Source organism: Atta cephalotes, assembly GCF_000143395.1.
Source record: "Atta cephalotes unplaced genomic scaffold scaffold00053, whole genome shotgun sequence".
NCBI classification, from domain to species: Eukaryota; Metazoa; Arthropoda; class Insecta; order Hymenoptera; family Formicidae; genus Atta; species Atta cephalotes.
The window spans coordinates 256,321-263,909 of NW_012130117.1; positions in this window are offsets into that span (position 1 = coordinate 256,321).

Consider the following 7,589-nt stretch of genomic DNA (forward strand, 5'->3'; position numbering starts at 1 on the left):
ACTTTTTAGTCAGCTCATCTATGTTTCCTTACGTTTCTAGTTAAAGTTTTAAGTCTATTTCTAGTAAATACGTTCTCTCCACTATATGCATACATACGCATACGTTTATTATATATATATATATATATATATATATATATATAAATATATATAAAATTCGATTTCAAATAATAGAGATGTCTAGTACATATCTTAAGTACATATGTATATAAACAATTTTGAATATCACGCTTTTAATAAAAAAATAATGTGATATTTTTCTCTTTCAATAATTTAGTCAATCATTTTTATTAATTATTAATGAAAGTTTTGCGTTATTAGTGTATTCATTTCGTGCTAACATTAATAGACGTGACAAGTTTCGGTGATATTAAACAGATGACGCATAACGTCGTAGTTTATTAAACGTATAAACTATAAATTAGTTGAACGTCACTGTACACGTCGGTTAATAGTTTAAACTTCCTCAGGAGACCGTTTCATAATGTTTGTACCTGGGGTGAAATTTACAACTTTTCCGAACTCATTACTCGTGAAAACCACTTTTACGCGGTCGGTCAACTTTTCGTCTGTATCGTGAAATACGTTTTCACGTCATGCCACTTTAATAGCATGCCACCAGTTGCAGGAACAAGCTTGTATGAATGTCATAAGCTTCTCCATAGCAACCTTGTGCATCAACCAATGCATTCTTTATATACAGATTTCTTTGATCAAAAAACTATGGAAATTATATATATCTTAATCTGTCTATCTTAATATATAAATTAACATACACTTTTAATATAAGAAACGTACAAATGACATTGCAACTTCTCTAAATTATAAAGAACATGTTTCTATATTATTTTTAATTATTTTATTGATCGATTTAGAAGCAGAATACGTAAACGAAAATTTGTTTTCAATCAGAATTGGCAGGCAGGAAATGTTTGTGGGAAATATGAAGATTTCGTAGTTCGATAAGACCAGTACTCAAAAAGGGCACCATGACGTTCACGCATCGGCAAGGAAATTTGAGTGAGCAAGCCAAGCAAATATCCGGAGGGTCTCAGCAGTGGAGAAGTAAATCGGGTTCAAATCAAGTGGCGGTAAATGCCCCAGGCAGGCAAGCTAAGGTAGGATCTATGAGGACTAGAAAAGGATAGCGATGAAAGAGGAAGAGAAAATAGAAAGGGAAGGCGGAACGGTGTGTACCGCGAGAAAGAGAAAAAGAGGCGAGGGTGCAAGGGAAGCTGGTGGAGAGCCTCGAATAAACCAACCTTTTTCTTCAGCTTTTTCCTGAGATGCCGTCTGGGCGTCTCCTTCGATCATATTTGCATTTTAGTCATGAAATTTGCCTCGGGACCCGTTATATCCGTTTACCTTACTGACTCTCACTCGTTCCGTACCGAAGCTCTTATTGGCCGCTTTAAATCGGGCCATCGTGCTACTGCTATCGCTGCATCTTATTGACTGTCAATATCTTCGATATTTCTGCATCTCTTTTCATCATTCTTGGGAAATTCCGCGATTTTCAGTTAAGTACATTTCTTCTCAGTCGTATCTTATTTTTCATTTGGAGCGAATTTATTCAAAGCACATAAAGTGTGATGTTATAACATTTAAATAACGGTTTTTTTTTAAATAAAATTCTCGTAAAAATGCCTCTTTTACGAACGGATCACGAGAATAAAAAGCATTTATTGACATTCATGGGAACATCACGTAAGCAACGAAGATTGAAAAGATTGATCCGCCGACCCTTAACCTCGCCGGTGGAGGTTCTCTGATAAAATAATTTGTCGATGCTTGAGTGTATGTGTGCGTGTGCAGATAATAGGCATCGGAACGGTGATAGGAGAGTGGTGATAGAAGGGATGAATGCACAATGAGCTGGACCCTATTGTGTCGGACGGCCAACCTCGGTTTCCAGGGACACGCGTCTGATTTTTTTTTTTCACTTCTGAATAAAATTATGATAATAATGAACCAGACTTCTTCCAATGATATATCGAAGTTACCCCTTTCTCTTGAAAGTTTTTATCTAACATACACCATTTTTCCGAATCAAAATAAAAGATCAAGAGAAAGAATGAATTAAAGAGATTATAAAAGTATAAAATAATAAAAGCTAATTCAAGGCGAATAAACGTAATTATATCGATTATATTTGATAACATTGATTAATAGAGGAAGAATATAATAAAAGAAGAATAAAGACATGCAGGTAAAGATTATTCCTTAATTTAAGTTATTACTGTCTGCGCAAATGTAAAATGCCATGGATACAAAATAATACAGAGTAGTAATTTAAAAATAAAATTGGATATGTCGATGTAAAAACAGTTTCACATATAATTTAATAAAGATGATATGTCTAACACGTTTGTACGCGTAATTTGTCTTAATAAAAGGAAAATTCTCATTATAGCAATTCGCAAAGAGGACGCGATAAAACAAATTATCGCGGCAGTAACCACCGTGACGACGAAGCGGATCTTTATCCTATAGCGACTTTAGTTTAGTTATCTCTAATTATCTTGTTAGCCTCTCTGTGCTTCTCCGGAATCTCTTCTATCGTTGCTCGGCTGTTTTCGCCAATATCGTTTTTCTCGGTATTGATTACTCGCAACCAACCACAATGGATTATACACGTTGAAGCAGAAGGAAAAGGCCCACCTACCCGGTATTTATGATCGATAATTGACCGGTCTTAATTATCGCGAAATTTTATTACGGAGAAAATATAGTTTTAATAAACTTCTCCCTAATGTTCGCCCCTCAGACTTGTATAGACGCAATTCTGAGATCGTGGATAGGCCTCTCGAGACATATAACGCAATTCAAGGGGCGGAATAAGCATTTAAAAGAAGATTAGGAATAATTTTGAAAGAGGACAGAATATTACCTCAATAATGAGATGTAATTAAAAATGATAATCTCATACGCTTCCGTATTTCGTTACTTGAATAAATCGATTCATCAGAATCGACCATCTTCGAAGCCCGAATGAATTTTTAACGAGTGCTTAAGAACACTGTGCTTTTGTTCAAAGACTTGCTTAATGTCGATAATTACGTTCAATCTAGCGTTTTAAAACTGTTTGCACGTTAAAACTGTTTTGCTTTAATTTTTTTTAGATACTATCTTATTAGATCAGTTAGCTCTTAATTTCTTATATAAATACTAGCGGAACAAGAAATATGTATTAAAGTTTATTTCAAATACATTTTTCATTTTCGGATATTTAATAGTATTAATTCTATTCAATATTAATTAAGACTCAATAAAATACAAAGATTTCGAAACGTTTAAAAATAATAGAAAGTATATGAGATTTACATAATTGTATATAATTTAAGCGATGTATTTAATTGAGCGTTTCAGATATATTTCGAATACAGCGTAAATAATTTTTACATGATGGATTCAATGCGATTTTGCTGATTTCGTAGGAGCATAATTACGTTTAATTGGCTGAGGCTAATTAATAAACTACAGGGTCTTTTACCTCTGGACCACGGCCGTCAACCGCGATAGAGTAGGTCAAACGAGCGCGCACGCATGCATATAAATGTATATGTATACAAACAGGCGAAAGCACAGGCAAACGGGTGAGGCATATAGAGGAAGAAAAAAGCTGTGCACGAGAGAGAGAGAGAGAGAGAGAGAGAGAGAATAGACGCGGAAATGGAGTATAGTTCACGAGGCTAATAATTATTTGCGTTTGAACAATACCGTCGTGTGCAGCTTGATTACTAATGAAATTGTCATTTTCAATGATAGCGCTGTAATGGTAGTGTGCCTAGTGTGCCATTGTCGGTGCTTTATACAAATGCAGGATCTGTTTTATCTCGGAGGACTGAAACGAAAGCGCTGTTCTGTCCAGAGGGATAAAACGCGCGGGGGATTACGGTCAAGCGGGCAAATATACCGTACATCATTATTTTCACTGCCGTAAACACCTCGTCATATTAATCAGGAGTCGGTTACGACGGTAAAATGGATAAACAAGGTTGCTGCAGTTAATCGTTATTTTAAGTGCCGGTCGATCGCGTAATCAATACTTGATTTTGCACAAGAAGCTCTCGATAGAAGTGAGAAAGCTTAATCAGTGGCTAGGAATACCTATAGCCCAATGAAAAAGCGAGTTAAACTCGCTTTTGATTACACGCCGCTCGTTCATCCTGTTACGCGATACTTTAAACGGAATGAAAAATTCCGCCGGCCTCAAGATTGGTTAAATTCGGATGTAACGATGAAACTTTGCCTTTAAAGCGAAGGGATAGGGTAACCTTATTAGATGCAGCTGAAAAACGGAATGGGGTTACGGCAGTAGGAAAGTAGTGTACGTGAAATTGCGAGCGGTTACTGGAATTATAATGAACATTGTTGAATGCAGCGCATGTAAGTAATGAGCTTAAAAAGCGAGTTGGAAAAATAGAAACGTGCGATGTTAGTTTGGTTCACGAAGGAAATGTTTTAAATATCTGTAATTCCTCTTTTCTTACGCAATAGAAAGTGCGCCAACAGATTTGCAAGCATCAACGATATTAAAAATAGAATGAAACGTTATTCTAACTGAAGAAAACTCTTACTCTGATACGATTATTCCACATACAGAATACGAAACTCATTTTCTGCTTAAAGCATATATACGAATTTTAATTTATTTATTTAAATATATTTTAAAATATTATGACAACAATCTATTATGCCAATAAATCTACGTCATTATTTTTTAAAGTAATATAACATATTACTGCAAGAATGTTTTTCATTATAATAAACAATCATGTCGCTCCTTTATTTCAAAAGTGACACAACTAGAAAAACGCGATTTTCAAGTTATTTCCATGAGTTAAGTAAATTATTCTATACATCATCAAAAGTAAATTGACTTCTGTACGTTAAAAAATTATCAAAATCATCATAACTTAAAAAGAATAGTTTTTAAGAATTATGAAACAAAAATGATAAAAATAACATTTGATTACAAAAATATATACAATATTTTTGTCAATATTATTTGATATTGAATAATTTTCTGTCAAATTAAAAAATAATTTTTTCCTGTTTTTAAAAAACTTAATTTTTTAAGTTGTCATTTTTGAAGTAGAGGAGCGATGTTATGCAAATATGAAGTACGTACAATGCATCAAGTATTCTCATTATTCCACCACAAATTCATGTTTTTTTACGCGTTATGAGAAAGGTGGAGCAAGCTAAGTGAGGTTTATGCGACAATGTGAGGACGGTGAAAACTTTATGATCATTTTCTGTATGAGAATGACGTGTACTCATTAATGAACTTAGTTTAAAATCGGTTATCAGCCCTTTAATTCCGTAACTGCATCCTCATTAACTTCGTTAACACTGTTAACTTGATTACATACACGGGTGTTCGTTATTCTCGTACGTTGTAAAAATTAAGGCGTAGCAACGAAGGCAATTACCGTCGACTATGCAATAGAAAACGCCCTCGAAACCCGTATTTGCCGGAAATTGCGTACTACGCACTTCCTACCACATGCTTACGTAGAAGCAAGCCGGTAAAGGCGGGCAACTTCCAATCCCAATTACTTCTCTAGTGGATAATGGCCGGATAGTTGGCAGTTAGTCGATGCTCGCTATGGCGGCCGATTAATTGAAAGGTAAACTTACCAGTCGACTGTGGCCAGACTTTCAAGAGGGCTGGGAAAATACAGCGGCCCAGCCAAGCTAGAGGGTGGTAAGGCCAGCTGGGTGGAGCTGAGAGGAAGATATACACGCCGGAAAAAGGAGGTAGAGTAGGACGGGCAGGAATGAAGAGAGTGTGGATTCGGAAGGTGGAGAAGGGTTTTCGCAGCAGCACGTAGGGATGAGGCGTTTCGTACAGAGAATAGACGGTTTGGGAAGACCGACGGTTGGAGTCGTAACACTTACCTGAAAACAGAAGAGAAATGGTTGGTTAGCTAAGCTAATACAAATAGCCGAGGTAACCGGAAAAATCGGTTCGGTTAACCGCACTTAACACTGTAACAATCGTATAGCATTTCGCCAGCATGTATCGCATCGCACGTATACCCCGTATGTTGCTTTCCGTAGTGTGCAACGGAAACGTTTTCGAGAATGATGATGTAGAGAGCGCAGAAGGATGCACAACGAGGTATATTCATTATAAAACATATTGCGTCGGAAAAAAAATTGAAACACACGGAGGCATGTTTTTAAATAAATTGCGCGCAGTGATGCATCGAGCGAGCGACTAACGAGGCACGTTCCGACAACCTGAGATTTTTTTTCGATAAAAACTATGTGAGCGGATAGCAAAAATTTCGAAATATGATGAAACGCTCATCGGTTTGTTTCCTGAAAAATATTTCGTATTTATATTGTAACCATTGATGGTATGAGATCCACGATTCACATTGTTCATGGATTTACTTCTTTTTTTATCTCAAAAAATATATAAATGAAAATATATAAAGAAATTTTTCAGTTAAAACTTCAGTTATGATCGCGTAGAAATGATCGAGCTATAATGATTACAACTCTTGTTCCACAAACATACTTTGAAAGTTTGAAAAAATTCCTAATAAATATATTTTTTTAATTTATACGGCATTAAATTTTACAATAATACTTCTATATACATGTAAAAATACGGTTTTGTCAAAGAAACCAAGTTGCACTTTAAAACGCCATTAATAATAACTTTGAAGCGCGGCTAACTGAATAATTTTTCCAATTTAGTCATAAAACTGCTTATACGCAGATCATTGTGAGTACGAATGAAATAATCAAAGCGAGGAGCGTGAAAAAAAAAGAACAGAAACAGGTAAGCCGACACCGGACGAAAAAAGCTTCAACCGAGAAATTGTGGCGTGAGGGAGGTAACCAGACACCAGAGTGCCGCAGAGCCTCTTTACTTATTCGTACCGCAAACCGTGCGCTTCCCCTAGTTACACGCTAATTACGCGAGTCGAAATTGATGGTTTCGCTACCGACACGGTAAAACGGTTTTAACTTTACGTCGTCCGGGCGGTATATATGCATGATTCTTTTTCCCTTCTTCTTTTTTCAACGTATCTTTCTCGCTTTCGCGACTCGCTGCTGTCTAGGAAGCCATCTAATACCAGAGATGCGATTCAATGCACATCCCGTGCCATCTATCTACGAGACCGATCGCTAATTAAAGAAAAACTTCCGCAAATAATAGATATTCCGGTTAACCGAGCTCGCTTATTGCTCCCTACCCTACCGCCAACATGATGACTACACCGTAATAAAGGGTTGCTTCGTTAAAGAGTTTGATAACGGCCTGTAGCGTGTGAGCGCCGCGCTGAAAAACCGGCGCAATGAACGCAGAAACAGCACTTATTACACAATCTCAGTACATACTGGTTGGCTCCCGTATAAACCAACCGGTGGAAGCTCTGAATTTATTGTTTAGTAAGAGAAGCGAGAGAGAGAGAGAGAGAGAGAGAGGAGGGGGAGGGGGGGAGGGGAGGGCGACGAACTAAATTAAATAACGAGTACGAAGGTAAGGGTTAAGTTCGTCGACTACGTTAGTACGTACGTAACGTTCGTTTCGTCGGCCGGGACCGAAACCCGTAACCCCCGTT